The 15,743-nt window shown below is 40.3% G+C and overlaps 1 protein-coding gene across 2 annotated transcripts in view; it reads left to right on the plus strand.

Moving 5' to 3' along the window:
* Positions 1-15,743, plus strand: part of PBX1 (PBX homeobox 1) — a 295,543-nt gene that overhangs the window by 4,309 nt on the left and 275,491 nt on the right. The gene's annotated exons all lie outside the window — the stretch shown is intronic.

Here is a 15,743-nt window from a genome sequence, read left to right on the forward strand (position 1 = left end):
AATCTATCATTTAAATATTAAAATTTCAGAATACAAGTACTATCAAGGTTGACCTCATATTCGAATAGGAAGTCCTAGCCCTGCTTTCCTTAAAAGAAAGCACCAAGTTTCTTTGACAGTTATTATCAAGAACTATTGGCTAATTTTCCATAACTCTATTTCCAGCCTTTTTGAGATTGGGGCTAAAATATAGATTCTGAAAGGAAATTTATAGACTGATGTATCTTTGGGGCAAAAATATGAAAGTAAAAGTTCATTTTTTTAAGGAGTATATTTTGGCCCATTTTTAAAACCCTAATTTTTTTGGAGTTGGGCATGGGGGTGCTAAACTGAAGTTTCCTTTCCTTTTTTTCTTGTAATTACACAAAACAGCAGACTAGAGGTTCTCAACAGAGAGTGTTGTCAAATACCTTTGTGGAATGCGCTATACAACATTAGGTTATCGGTATTTGAGTGGCCTGTGATTTTATTGCAGGGAGAATCGTTGGGTTTGGGAGAGTATAACGCCATGAGATCATTCACTCTGTTGTTTTTCTACTTTCTAGACCTCGTATCATGGACTAACACACTTATAACACATCCCAGGAGGGCATTTACATTTTAAAGCAACAATTAAAAAATAGCAGTCATCAATCAGAGGTGTTCTTAAACAACAGATGCTCTGGGAAGGACATTTAGCAACATCCCCTTGTTTGTTTATTTTAATCCTTAATTTTCCAAAGTGGGTAAAGCTCTCCCTTGTAAGAAGAAAGATTTGAGAAGGCAATCTGAAACCAGGAAATAAAGATGAGGGACAAGGGGTGGTTATATAAAGCGGGAGCTTCTGCTGGGCTCCGACTTACTGGCTCGCTTTAGAGCAGTGCAAAGTACCTGACATCCTATTTATTTATTTATTTTTTACAACAAGGAGTGTAACAGTCCATAATTCATATCTAAACCATATAAGCAAGGGCATGACATGAATGAAAGTGACAATAAATATGATTGCATGCTTGGTTGATATACATTGATAGTTACACATAAAAAAGGGGTGGGGGGAGAGGGCACACAGGGTGGCTTTCTTTTTGAGAGCTCTCTGTGTTTTTCTTTTAAAAAAATAGTTTCAAGATGTGACTGTTGATTGAATATGTAATTACTTGGGTCTTGAAATGCGTGTAAAATTAGTACGCAGCTCCTTTGTTGAATCTTATTTGTGTTGTGCATAACATTCAAGACAAAGCACCTGAGAAGTGATGTTCAGACCTCTAAGTCTTCCAGGTTGCCTTGCCAAAGCTTAACCTTATTGCAAACCTGTTAATTGCATTATTTTAGCTGTGAGACACCTTTTAAAAGATTTATGGACTGTGCATTCAAATATCAAGAGAGCTTTTTTCCAGTTTGTCACACTTTTTAGTTTTTTTTTTTCTATTAGCCCAGAGTAGGAAACCTAAGTGTGTGTGTGTGTGTGTGGTGTGTGTGTGTGTGTATTTTATCTTCTCTCTTTTTTCTTCTTTGATCTCTGATGCTTATTTACTTTGAATATTTGGTTTGTTGAGATTTGTTTCTAATCGAGTATGAGTTCCTGCTGATCTTGTTTCATGAAATGTAGAATCAAAATATAAAAGCATATGTGATCATATGGACTAAAGAAAGTCTATCAGATTTTTATTGAAAGGAAGCCTGTCAGGGCACTTAAATGTACATTGTGGCCAAAGTGCTTAATTCTAGTTTCCTAATTAAAACCTAGGCAGTAGATCAAAGTGGGTGGGTGTGAATAGAGATCCGGTTCAGGTGTGGGTTAAAGAGTTCGCTCCTTGTTCATATTGGCTCAAGTATAGTGATAGGGAGTAAAGTAGTCATATTGGTCAAAGTAACATTCTAAAAGTTTTGTTTTTTGAATTTTGTGTCAATACATTTAATGTTTAGAGACGTAAATCTAAATTAAGGTTTTTTTGTGTTGTCTCTAGAATAATACATTAAAAAATAGTTTATGAAATAATGTAATTGAAAGTGATAAGAATCATTGCCCCCTGTGTTAAGGGTCAGACACACACACACACACACACACACACACACACAAGTTTTGGATTAAGAGGGTACCCCTGGGTGAAAGTAGAGGAAAAAAAAAGGCTTACCTCCCTCTTAGTCTTCAACTTGTGTGTTGGAAGGATTGAAGGGAAGGCAAAAACCTCTCCTGGAATTGAGTGTTGTGTTAAAGGTAGGAGTCAACTGTGGTGTGCTGAAAAGACCACTTTCATTCTAAAGCATGATTACTTGGCTACTCAGGACCCTGGAACCTTGAATCTTTTTGCCAGCATATCTTCCATGCAGTTGATGTGTCGGAGGAACAAAGTGTCTGTAAAGTTGCAGGAACCTTTTTTTTTTTTTCCTCTTTTTGATACAGAGCTGGTGAAAAGATCGCTTGAGTGATCAGTTCACATACATTCCTTTATTGTTTGGGGACTTTTTCTATTGTTACTTTCAAGCCTCTTTGCATTAAATGAGTATTTTTGAGTTTCCATCTCAAGCATTATAATTCTTGTAATAATAATAGAGGTTACTTGATTTAGGGTGGGCTTTGTTTGTTTGTATTCTAACACGAAGTTCATACATTTGGCTCACCTAGGCAGAACTCTTGAGAGGAACTTGGTAATTGCATTGATATGTTATTTTTGCTTTTTTGCATTTGTTAATGATTTTATACTTGTGAATACGAAAACTGGCTAAGATGTATTACCAACCTTTTGGAACTTTAAAAATACATACACACACGCACGTAACACCTCAAAGTAGGCAGTGCCGTCTGAATTACAATTGATTGATGGGTGTTTAAGTTAGAAATTACTATGGGAATATTTAAAAAACAAAACAAAACAAAAAGAACCCATGTGTCTTCTTGCTTCAGAATGTGGGTAGTTTTTTTTAAAATACCTTTTCACTTTAAAAAAAATAAATGCTAAGAAGAAGTGCCAGCAAAATGCTCGAGTGGCGAATCTCAAAGAGCAGCTAAAAAACCCTGTCAAGACCTATAGCAATGTATATTTCACATGTGACTTTTATCTGCTCACTCATTTTAGGAATACAGACACAATTAGAGTTTTGGATCATTTAATATAACATTTTCTTTGGGATTTTTAAGATCCATTCCTTGTCTTCAGGCATATTAGTAATAGGCTAAGTTTTGCATATGTGTATATGTGGTGGTAATGGGGTTGTTGGGATAGAAGAAAAGGAGAAAAAGTCAAGCATATTACATTTCTTTAAAAAAACCTTGAATATATTTTTAAACATTTCCTGTTTTTTACTTCTGTGTCAAAATCACGCAAGTTTAAAAATTAGAAAAACACAAAAAATAGTGAATGCCATTTACTAAGGAGACTATTTATGGATAGCAATGAATAGCTGCAATTGTTGCGAATAGTTTTTAATTTTAGAACATAATAGCTATATATGGCACTTTTCAGCCAGTTGTCCTCTGTGCATTGTCTGCATTGAAGTTAACGCAAATCAAATCTTTGGAGGAGGTTAAAAAAATTTATTTTTTGCTCCTTAACACCCTTTTGTTCTCTCTCTTTCCTTTTCTCTCTGTATTCAATTAACACCCCCATCACAGAACTGTAGCGTGTGTGTTTTTTAAATTCTACTACTGTATTTCACTTTTGACACCCTCCCTTACTATTCTCGCCTGCCACTTCTTTTTAATATAGCAATTACATTATGGGACTTCTCCTCCTCCCCTCTCCCCTTTAAAGCATTAGAGAATAATTTGTGTGTCTATGTATATGTGTGTGTGTATGTTTGCATATATAGGTGGAGGGGTGGTGGGTAATGGAAGGAAGCTATAGATTGCAGAAAGAGAATTCTGATGGTATTAGGCCTTGAGCAAAATAGGAGTAAAATAACTTTAAATCATTTAGAGCAGCTTCTGATCAGATTCCTTTTGGGGTTGGAGTGGTAGGAGTCATTTTCATAGAAGCTCATCGATAGCCATCAAATGCAAAAACTTTTCTTGCTGATGAGAACATTCAAGAATTTGGTTTTTTTTTTTTTTTTTTTTTCTCCCTTGTGGTAAAGATGCCGAGGAAAGAAAAGGGGATTAAATGAAAGGAACTTACAAGTCAGTTTTACCTGATGCTATCTTTCAGGTACAGTGTGTTAAGGCAGAAGTAATGTGGTTAGGCCCTGTGTTATTTATTTATTATAATGTAGATATAAGCTACAGACCTACAACAATGTAACTCTGACAGACATAATATAAGAAGAACTTGTGATGAGAAATGTCCTTTCTTTTTAGTCACTTCTGTGTATTCCATTTTTAGTCTACTACTACAATTAGAACAATTCTGGCTTTTGAGAAGTGCAAAGAGCTGTTTGGTCAAAGCTGCCAGAATGAGATTTTGGGAAATTTGGTGTCATTTTTTCTAACAATAGGAGTGTCTGTGAGGATTGGACATGAGAGAGATTTAGGTTACACTGAAGAATCTGAAAGGGGATTTATAAGCGGGGAAACGTAGAACCTTGTGAACTAGGAGCTGTGGGGCCTTGGGCTGGGCCGGGTGTGGGTGGGTTCTATACAGTAGGCTGCACTGTTTGCTGAGAAGGGGGCATTACCTGCCTGCGTGTTTAGTTCACTGCTGGTACCAGGCCTGCTCACATGGTTTTGCCTCTGCATTCTGTTGATATCCATGAACTTTTTGTTGTGGTTGTTGGCAAAATTATAAAAATACCCCCAAACAAGCAAATAAACCAAAACCTAGATGTTGTACGTAATTTAAATTGGAAGACATTTTCATTTGTAAAGCATGACCCTGACTTCTTTTCTTTAGGAAAGCTTATTCTTCAATTTGGTTTCAAATCTCTTTTAGATGGATGGTGTTATGTTTGAACTGGGTGAAGTGAATCTAAATATACCTTTTATTGCTTTTCCTTAAAAAAAAAAAAGTTTACCAAAGCACCACATGATAGAGACAGTGTCCTAGGTCCAGCTCCAGACAGCTCTTATTCATTCTCATATGACCCTAAGAAGCACCCATTCATTTGCATTGCCATATTAACCTGATTTTGAGGAATATAGTAATTTTGGTTCCATTGCCCTTTACCTGCAATGGTGTGGTAGGGTGTAAGGAATGTAATAATTGATAAATAAAATAAGTAGAGAATTCATGAGTTGCTTGTGAAGTGCTTTGAGTTCCCTGGATTATGTAAATAATTAAGGTGCTGTATTTTCTATAATAAATTATCTCAGGATTCATATTTTATTTCACAGGATATTACTGCATTTAACTCTTTCAGGCTAAAAAAATGTATGTCTACTGGTCTTTAATTAAGTAATGGGGTAATCGATTGTCGCTCATGAGGAAAATTCTCTCGTTGTATCTTTGGCCCCATCTGCATCTCAGAGATGTCACTTCTCGGAACTTAGCAGAGTGATCCCCAGAGGGGAAAAAAGGTGCAGGAATAGACTGTCATAAGATTATAACACCTACCCCCGTGATGGCAAAATAAGGTCAATAGTGTCTTACCCGAAGGTCTTCTAACCTCTGACATCTCTCTTTCAATCTCTCAATTATTGGTGGAAATCAAGATTGCAATGGGTGGAAAATTCATCCTTTTTGATTTAGGTTGTAGTTTCAACTTCATCTTCTACTGAAACTTTTGTCATTACGTAGGTATTGGGGTGGGTATACATCATACTCCGTGCTGGTTCTGGACCTTCTACTAAGTAGTTATAAGACCATAGAAAAGTTGCTTAAATAACTTTATGATAAACTATAATAGTAGGGGTTAAGGACCTCATCTTTAAAGCCAGACTCTCTGAGTTTATATCCTAGGTCTTTTACTTCTTAACTGTGTGACCTTATTCAAGTTAAAAAACCTCTCTGTGCCTCATTTTCCTTATAAAATGCAGATCGTAATGGTACTTATCTTAGCGGGTCACTGTGAGGTTAAATAAGGTGATACATGTAAATCACAATGCCTGGCATAGAGTAAACAGTCAATAGCTGCTAGCTGTTATTATTTCTGGACTTGTTTTCTTATATGAAATAGAGAGGCTTGTACCAGATGGTCCCTAAAGACACAGCCAATTCCAAGACTCTGATTTTATGCTGAAAAGAGACAAAAATTGCTGAATTTAAGATTTGCTTTCTTTTTTTCTTGCAATTTTTTTTTTTTTTTTTATAGTCAGAGTCTCACTCTATCTCCCAGGTTGGAGTGCAGTGGCGTGATCTCAGCCCACTGAAACCTCTGCCCTTGGGTTCAAGCGATTCTCCTGCGTCATCCTCCTGAGTAGCTGGGATTACAGGCATTCACCAGCTAAATTTTGTGTTTTACTAGAGATAGGGTTTCGCCATGTTGGCCAGGCTGGTCTCAAACTCCTGGTCTTGAGTGATCCGCCTGCTATGGCCTCCCAGTGCTGGGTTTACAGCCATAAGCCACCATGCCTGGCCCTGCTTCCCTTGCTTTTCTCTTAAAGTGAGAATTGGCTATATCTGGCCAAAAGTCTGGGACTAGATTGGAAGAAGAGGTTGGGAAAAGAGAATGGATAAGAACAGAGAAAAAGTTCTTAAACTACAAACTGGACAACAACCACTTGAAAAGCTAGAATTTCATATTAGGGATGGTGTTTTCTTAGCGTCAGCAACTGGAGGCATTTTGTAATCATAGTTAAAAACATCTTCTCTCTGAAGATACGTAAGCCTATCCATTCAACTTGCAAAGTTCCAAAGCAGGAAAAGTAGCACAAAGTGAGTTTAGGGCAACTTGACCTTTTCTTTTCTTTCTTTCTTTTTTTTTTTAATTATACTTTAAGTTCTGGGATACATGTGCAGAACGTGCAGGTTTGTTACATAGGTGTACACATGCCATGGTGGTTTGCTGTACCCATCAACCCATCATCTACATTAGGTATTTCTCCTAATGCTCTCCCTCTCTTTGCCCCCCCGCATCCACTGACAGGCCCTGGTGTGTGATGTTCCCCTCCCTGGGTCCATGTGCTCTCATTGTCCAACTCACATTTATGAATGAGAACATGCAGTGTTTGATTTTCTTTTCCTATGTTAGTTTACTGAGAATGATGGTTTCCAGCTTCATTCATGTCCCTGCAAAGAACATGAACTCATCCTTTTTATGGCTCCATAGTATTCCATGGTGTATATGTGCCACATTTTCTTTATCCTGTCTATCATTGACAGGCATTTGGGTTGGTTCCAAGTCTTTGCTATTGTGAATAGTGCTGCAATAAGCATGTGTGCATGTGTGCATGTGTGCATAGTTATAATCCTTTGTGTACATACGCAGTAATGGGATTGCTGGGTCAAATGGTATTTCTGGTTCTAGATCCTTGAGGAAGTGTCACACTTTCTTCCACAATGGTTGAATAAGTTACACTCTCACCAGCAGTGTAAAAGAATTCGTATTACTCCACATCATCTCCAGCATCTGTTGTTTCCTGACTTTCTAAGGATCGCCATTCTAACTGGCATGAGATGGTATCTCGTTGTCGTTTTGATTTGCATTTCTCTAATGACCAGTGATGATGAGCTTTTTTTCATATATGTTTGTTGGCCGCATAAATGTCTTCTTTTGAGAAGTGTCTGTTCATATCCTTCACCTACTTTTTGATGGAGGGCAACCTGACCTCTTGCCTTTCTAATATGTTCCTTATTTAGGAAAAATGTTATCTTTGTCATAAGGACAGCCTTGATTCATAGTAGATTTCTTTTTTACTATTTTTTATAGCTTTCTTGAAATATATTTCTAACACCATGAAATTCACCCATTTGAATGATAGACAGGTGGATTTTACTATATTTACACAGTTGTGAACCCATTATCACAATCTAATTTTAGAACATTTTTATCAGCACCTCCCCCCCCCCGCAAAAAAAACCCAGTACTTTTTACCATCCAGTCGGTATTTCCCCCTTCATCTTGCCCCTGGTAACCACTAACTTACTTTCTGTCTTCATGGTTTTTGCCTATTCTGGACATTTCACATAAATTGAATCATAAAATATTTGATGTTTTTTGACTCATTTCTTCTCTTTAGCATAACTTGGAGGGTCATCCATACTGTAGCATGTATCAGTACTCCATTTTTCTTTATGGCCAAATACTATTCCACTGTATGGATATACCACATTTTGCTTATTCATTATTCAGTTGATGGTCACTTAGGTTGTTTCCATTTTTGACTGTTACGAATAATACTGCTATGAACATGTGCTTTCAGGTTTTTATGTATTAATATATGTTTTCATTTCTCTGGATAAGGAGTGGAATTGCTGGCTTATGTGATAACTCTGTTTAGATTTTAAGAAATTGCTAAACTGTTTTACAGAGTGGCTGCAGTAGGTACTTTTTTTAAAAAACAACTTTATTGAGGTATATTTGATATACAAAAATCTGTACATTTTATATATATATATATATTTTTGGTGCGATCTTGGCTCACCACAATCTCTGCTTCCCAGGTTCAAGCGATTCTCCTGCCTCAGCCTCCTGAGTAGCTGGGATTACAGGCATGGGTTACCACACCCAGCTGATTTTTGTATTTTTAGTAGAGACCGGGTTTCACCATGTTGGCCAGGCTGGTCTCGAACTCCTGACCTCAAGTGATCTGCCGGCCTTGGTCTCCCAAAGTGCTGGAATTACAGGCATGAGGCACCACGCCCGGCCTGAGCTACCACGTCCAGCTGGGTGTATTCTTAAGTCATAGTGTAAATGGCATAGTGTCTTCAGCACTCTCAGCTTTTCATTCTTTCAACCTCTTTCTCCATTCAATGATGTCTCCTCTTTATGTTTAGGACTCTGCTGTGTTTATGGTCATGTTTGGTCAATACTCTAAGAAAAAAAGTTTTTGATAAATTTATCTGACTTGAAGTATGCATGATCAGGATTTATGTGAAATCTCTGTTATAACTATTTGCATTTTAAAGAGGAAAAAAAGTAAGTCAAAGGAATGATTCTCCAATGCTGGAATTTCAGAGGTCAGGTTCCTGGAGGGGAAGACACTTTTGAAAAAGATTGGAGAATTTTCTGAATAGTAATCTAGTGTGAAACAGGGAGCATGGACTTTGAGTGAAACCATTCTAGCTTGTGTAACGTTAGTGAGTTACTGGGTTTAACAGAGCTTCAATGTTCTCATTTCTGTGGTGAAGATAATGATATGTATGATGTTGGCTTGGTGGTCTGAAAAAGGCAATAATATAAAGCACATAGTTCAATGAGTGTGCTCAACTAATGGCCACTACTGTTATTTTTCTGAAACCACATGACAGAGTGTTGACCACCTCTCTCATCAGTTTGGCCTTGTCTGTTCAGGTTGAGTTTTCTACTACCTCTGTCCAGGAGTTTTAGAGGCTCACTAACATGCTTCCTGACCCAGCTTTTATGTTAAATGGTTGTCAGTGTGAGAGAAATAAAAGTCTTGGGCAAAACGCAGCAAAAGGCATCTCCACACTTTCACATCGTCCTCCCCCACTTCTAGAGTTCTGCGGAGAGAATCTCATAGAACAGTGCTTTTTAGTGAACACCTGTAATTTTAAATTTAATGATTTAAATTTTCTAGTAACCTCATTTTTACAAAGTAAGAAGAAGCAGGTGAAATAAATTTTAATACTTCTTATTTAACCCAAATATATCTAAAAACCTTTCAACATGTAATCAATATAAAAACTATTGAGATATTTTGCACTCTTTTTTTTTGCGCTAAGGCCTTGAAATGGTAATGTTAAATTTAATGATTTAAAGTTTTTAGTAGCCCCATTTAAAAAAAGTAAAAAGAAACAAGTAAATGAATTTTAAAAATACATCTTATTTAACTTAAATACATTGAAAATATTTCAATATGTAATCAACATAAAAATTAATGAGATATTTTACATTCTTTTTTTGTGTGTCTATGCTGAAGCTTTGAAATCCATTGTGTATTTTACATTTACAGCACATCTTTTTTTTTTTTAAGACAGAGTCTCTCTCTGTCATCCAGGCTGGAGTGCAGTGGCGTGATCTTGGCTCACTACAACCTCTGCCTCCTGGGTTCAAGGGATTCTCCTGCCTCAGCCTCCCAAGTAGCTGAGATTACAGGCGCCTGCCACCACACCCCACTAATTTTTAGTAGAGATGGGGTTTCACCTCGTTGGCCAGGCTGATCTTGAACTCCTGACCTCAGGTGATCCACCGACCTTGGCTTCCCAAAGTGTTGGGATTACAGACCTGAGCCACTGCATCCAGCATTTATAGCATATCTTGATTTTGACTTGCCATACTTCAGTGCTCAATAGCTACACATGAGTAGCATCTACCATATTGGACAGCACAGCCGTAGAAGAGTTGTTCTGGCATAAGTCCCTGTTTTGTTCCTTTTTTGCTATAGCTTTTACATTATGAGGAAGATACATGGTTGTTCCCCACTCAAACTTGAGCTGGTAGTTCTGTAGCAATTGAAATTGTTTCCTGATGGATAGCCGTGTTCCAGAATAAAGCATATCTGAGACATCTTTTTCTGGAAGAGAACGTCCACTGTACCCTTTTGAGGTCACTGCTGGAAGCCAGGATGGGGTGGTTCCCCCACCTCCTTCTGTGTGTTTTTTTGCTTCTTTCTTTCCATAGCTCTTCATTTTAGGTTCTTTCTTCCTCCTTAACAAAATCTGAAGTGTTCCCTAGAATAGACTGAGTGGGCCGAAGCAGTTTCTTGTTTTCTTCAGCTGTAATGCAATGGAACAAGTACAGAGCACTCTATGGTATGACAGGAGTTTGCTGGACTCTGTATCAGGAGTTCGGCAGCCTCACACTGACTCCCTCTGTGGTAGCATATTATTTTGAGAATGCCATTTAACCTCTTGGTCTCAGGTTTCCACATCCATGGAATGGGTGCCTCTAGAGAGCCCCTAATGTGACTCCATATTCCATGGATCGTGAGCCCCAACATGATCCCTGCCAAAGCTTAGATTCCTAGGAGGCAAGACAGGTGGAACATTTAAAAAAGAAAATTATCGGCCGGGCGCGGTGGCTCAAGCCTGTAATCCCACCCAGCACTTTGGGAGGCCGAGACGGGCGGATCACGAGGTCAGGAGATCGAGACCATCCTGGCGAACACTGTGAAACCCCGTCTCTACTAAAAAATACAAAAAACTAGCCGGGCGAGGTGGTGGGCGCCTGTAGTCCCAGTTACTCGGGAGGCTGAGGCAGGAGAATGGCGGGAACCCGGGAGGCGGAGCTTGCAGTGAGCTGAGATCCAGCCATTGCACTCCAGCCTGGGCGACAGAGCGAGACTCCGTCTCAAAAAAAAAAAAAAAAAAAAAGAAAAAAAAAAGAAAATTATTTTTCATTGTTATGGCATTCTAATTTATCGTATGAATCCTTGTATCTTTCCTAGTCATGTAAAACTGGTTATGGTGGTGTTAACGTTACCCTCCATCAATCAAGTTGCATTGGAGAAGGCAAACTGGGAGGGAAAAAATAGTGGAATTAAAAAAATTTTTATTGCTGGGCGTGGTGGCTCACATCTATAATCCCAGCACTTTGGGAGGCCAAGATGGGCGGATCACCTGAGGTCAGGAGTTCAAGACCAGCCTGGCCAACATGGCAAAACCCGTCTCTACTAAAAATACAAAAATTAGCTGAGTGTGGTGATGGGCACTTGTAACCCCAGCTACTTGGGAGGCTGAGGCAGGAGAATTGCTTGAACTTGGGAGGCGGAGGTTGCAATGAGCTGAGATCATGCCTCTGCACTCCAGCCTGGGCAACAGAGTAAGACTCTGTCTGAAAAAAAAAAAAAAGAAAACGTATTGAAGCATTCAGGATCCCATTTATAAGGCCAGTTGGAGGCCAATCCCAGCTTAATCCACCTTGTGGACTTTGTGATGGAATGCATATGTTGTTTGCATGCTATGTATTTGCAGCTATTGGATTTCAGACTGGAAATTTGTCTTGGAATAGATTTCTGATTGCAGTATTGGAAGGGCAGAATACCTTCTTGAGTTCATATGGCAGAGCCCAGGAATTTAGGAAAGGCGTTTGGCCTTCACCTTGGAATGGTAGAGTTACTTGTTCAACATTTGCCTCAGCTGAAATACTGAAATAATTTCTGTTTCCCACCTAACTGCCATTGGGGCTTTTGCAAACTTACAGTGAGGATATTCAGAAAGATATTTGAGTTTCCCTAAGAAAGAGTGGTAAGTATGAGAAAAAAGTTTATATATTTGTCTTGCTTTGAGACAGGTTAAATCTGCCAGTAGGTCAGAGGAATAAGTTTACCTAGTGGCCTGTGCTGGTAGGGCAGGGAGAGTCCGTCGCTTTTCCTGAGGGCGTTAGGTGATTTGAGACCTCAAGTGTTGTCACTGAGAATCCTCCTTATAATTACCATTGTTAATAGAATTGAAACTTTGCATTTATCTTTTGTCCCTAACAAAGAAAGACTCCCAGAGAGTCTAATGATGAACCCTGCCTACATCCATTCTGAAAGGCACTCTATGGATATGAGGGTGTAGACGTTAATTCCTTTCTGCAGAATTTGCATGCAGAGGCTCTAGGGCCATGCACCCTGCTTACATTAATAAACATTTAAAAACAAAGAGCGGGTAACACATGCACAGCTTTCCTTTGTGCATCCTCCTTACTAGGGTGCCTGTAATCCCTAACCTCTTGCGGGGGGAAATGTCTGGGTGGGTGCGGGTGGGTGGTGATGCTGCGCGCAGCACCAAGTATAAAGGCCCAAGAAGTAACCACATCGTGTGAGGAATAATTAAAGCAGCTTCATCCTGAGGCCAATTAAGGAAGAATGGGAAAAAAGAAAAAAGAAAAAACAACAAAAAACCAGCAACAATAAAATCCAAGAGATGAGAGGGCATGTTCGTTCAGATCACGTAGAAAAGAGAAATTGAAGTCGTCTGGAAGGAGTTTAAGGGGATGCATCACAAAATAAAACTTTTGGAACCAAGAAACAGTGGAGAAGCCCGGTGGCGAGCCACATGGCCTTGTGCTAAGACTAGATGCCCTTTTCAGACAGGATAATGATGATCCTGGGAGCTAGACTTTCATAGATTGTCGCCTGGGTCCTGCTGCAAGACACTGCACAATTAATGCTTAGATTAGAGGAGAGGGCTAGGGGTGGCCGTGAACCCGCTCGCACATCTACTGACTTCACCGCAGGGCTGATGCGCGCAGCCTAGAGGACGCATGCGAGCGCCCGGCCACGGCCGGGTCCGCCGGCTACGAGCCACGTCGCGTCGCATCGCACCCGGTCTTCTCTGCACCCTGCGGCCCCGCACCACCGGCTTCCTCTCGTTCGGGCGTGTGGCCCAAGAAGCGGCCCTCCGCAGAGTCCGGCCTTGAGTTCCCAGCGCAGGCCGCGCGTCACCGGCGGCCTGCGCGCGGACCGCGAAGCCAAGTGTTCCCCCAAGCGGGGCTTGCTGTGTTTTCATCATTTCCCTTGCCTGGCCGGGCTTGCAGTGGTCAGCCGCGGCGCTCTGCTCCCGGCTGCGGCCCGAGGCTTCCCGCCACCTCCTCTGTCCCAGCTGACTTCACTCTTCTCCCAAAGGGTAGTAAAGAGAGGGCCGCCGCCACCCAGGGGGAAGACACCCTCTCGGGAGCCATACTTCCTTTATTAAACACCTCTCAGTGTGGGCTTGGAGTCACATTAAGAGCCTCTGAGGCAGAGGGATGCGTGCGGTCTGTCCCCGGGGAGCCGGGCCCAGGGTCTGTTCCTGGGCAGGATCTGTTCCGTGGGGCCGGCCGGAGCGGCGTTTTCAATATGCAAAGTGCCGGTGCCGGGCAGACCTCGGTGGTGGTGGTTTTGCATGCAGAAGTGAAATTCGGAAGGCCGCGTGTGAGCACGTGGGTGTGTGTGTATGTGCTCACACGCACGCGTATTAATTTGCAGCTCCTTTCTTAGTTGGCCGTGTATTGTTTCAGCTCTATTTGATAAATATTCGAGTTGTTGCTTTATGGTAATGAAATGAATTAAATAATATAATCTGGAGTTACTGCCGAAACCCTCCCGTCTTTTCTATCTCTCAGCTCTTACAGGGAGTGCGTCATCTTCCCCTAGGGAGATTTTTAACCCAAAGAACCTTGATGTACTTTAAACAGCACTGACATTTGTTTTCGTTAAGCTCGGTCTGATTTCTTTAGCACTTGAAGAAGGTTTGGGGCCTTCAAACATAGCTAGTTTCTTATATGGCGGCTTGCCTTGTCTCAGAGGAATGTGTAAAGGGGCTTCAAGCTGCCTTATTTTTACCAGTTTTCAGAAAATGGAAAATTTATTTTGGTAGTTTGCCCCCTCCTGCCCATGCACGCATAGTTGCTTCCCCTCCCCCACCTAGCCTGCTGGAGCCCGGGCAGGAAGGGGCTGTCGTCACACACATGCCTAAGCCATATTACTTTATTTTTCTTCTTAGAAAGTTACACTAGGAAAGATGTTCTTGATGTGTGATTATTATTCTTAAATGGATTCTTGTGCTTTCTTATTATTGCTCTGTTACAGCTTCACGGGGAAACCAGCAGGTCCTGCAGTAGACGGTCCAGAAACTTTCTATTGAATGAATGTGGGAGAGCTAGAAGTCAGGAAGGTTGAATTCCCTCATTACTTCGAAAATCTGTGAATTAATTCCCTCTATAAATTTCCACCAGCCTAGTCTCTGATCCACCAGCTGGAGAATCAAGCCCATTATTAATTTCACAGGATGAATTTCTCATCCTAGTAACTCTGGGGGAGAGGACGAAAGGGTTATTATGTAGGTTGAGAGTTCACATGTTGCTTCTGACTGTTACAGATGTTGCAGCTAAAATATAAGCATAGCAATAATAATATCAGCAATGGTGATAATAAAGAATGGAAATAACTGCTTCCTTCTGCTCCTGATTTGGACACCCCCACCCTCCTACTCATTTATTCTATTGACTCCTCTCTAGGTATTTCAAACAGAGATGTTTTGGTGACTTCCTAGGGGAGAGAAGCATCTCTCGAGTGGCTTCCATTTGGTTATAAGTATGCAAAGATTGTTTGTGTTGTCAAGATCCCATTGGAGTATATCTTCTCACCTATAATGTCACCTCCTGCATGTTGCCCTTTGTAAGTAGAGGTTATGGAAGTTTAGTTGTTTTTTAAGCAAGTTCCATCAGATATTTTTTAATGCCCTATGTTCTGGAGATGTTGGTGAAAACTCTGTATCTTCCACAGGTTGTATAGTGAAAAAGTTAAAAATGAATCTCTGTCTTGGTTGGATTTATATTTTTATTTGAGAAATACCAGTTAAACATTTTTGTTTTAGACCTCCTGGAGGGCATGATGGGACTGAAGAGTCTATATTCCATTTTGGTCTAGTTATTGCTTTAGCAAATATTTGCGAAACCTCCCATGCCTGGAATGTTGTGAAAGAGACTGAAAAATACGGATATGTGTGAGTTGTGGCCCTTACCCTCAAGGAACTTCCAGCGGTCTGAATCAAGGTCAGAATCAATGTAACATGGGCAGGTCCATCACTCCCAAAGCCCATGACAGGAGCCAGGAATGTGTTCCCCAGAGCCAGGAGTGTGGCTGTAAAGGTCATCCTTGACCAAAGTTCGTTGCTGCCCTGGTGATACATGCAGAAGCATGCTTTCTTTGAATCAAGGAGTTCTAGTTTTTTACTTAGATGTCTCAGAAATGTTCTATGTTTGAGTCCTTGCATACTTGGCCTTCCTGCCTTTTCTCAAGCACTGTAACCTCCTTCATTTCTTTTCTGCCTTTCCCCCCTGGCTCTCTTTTGTTCTCTTCCTCC

Source organism: Trachypithecus francoisi, unplaced genomic scaffold (assembly GCF_009764315.1).
Source record: "Trachypithecus francoisi isolate TF-2019V2 unplaced genomic scaffold, Tfra_2.0 Lachesis_group5, whole genome shotgun sequence".
In the NCBI taxonomy this organism is placed as follows: Eukaryota; Metazoa; Chordata; class Mammalia; order Primates; family Cercopithecidae; genus Trachypithecus; species Trachypithecus francoisi.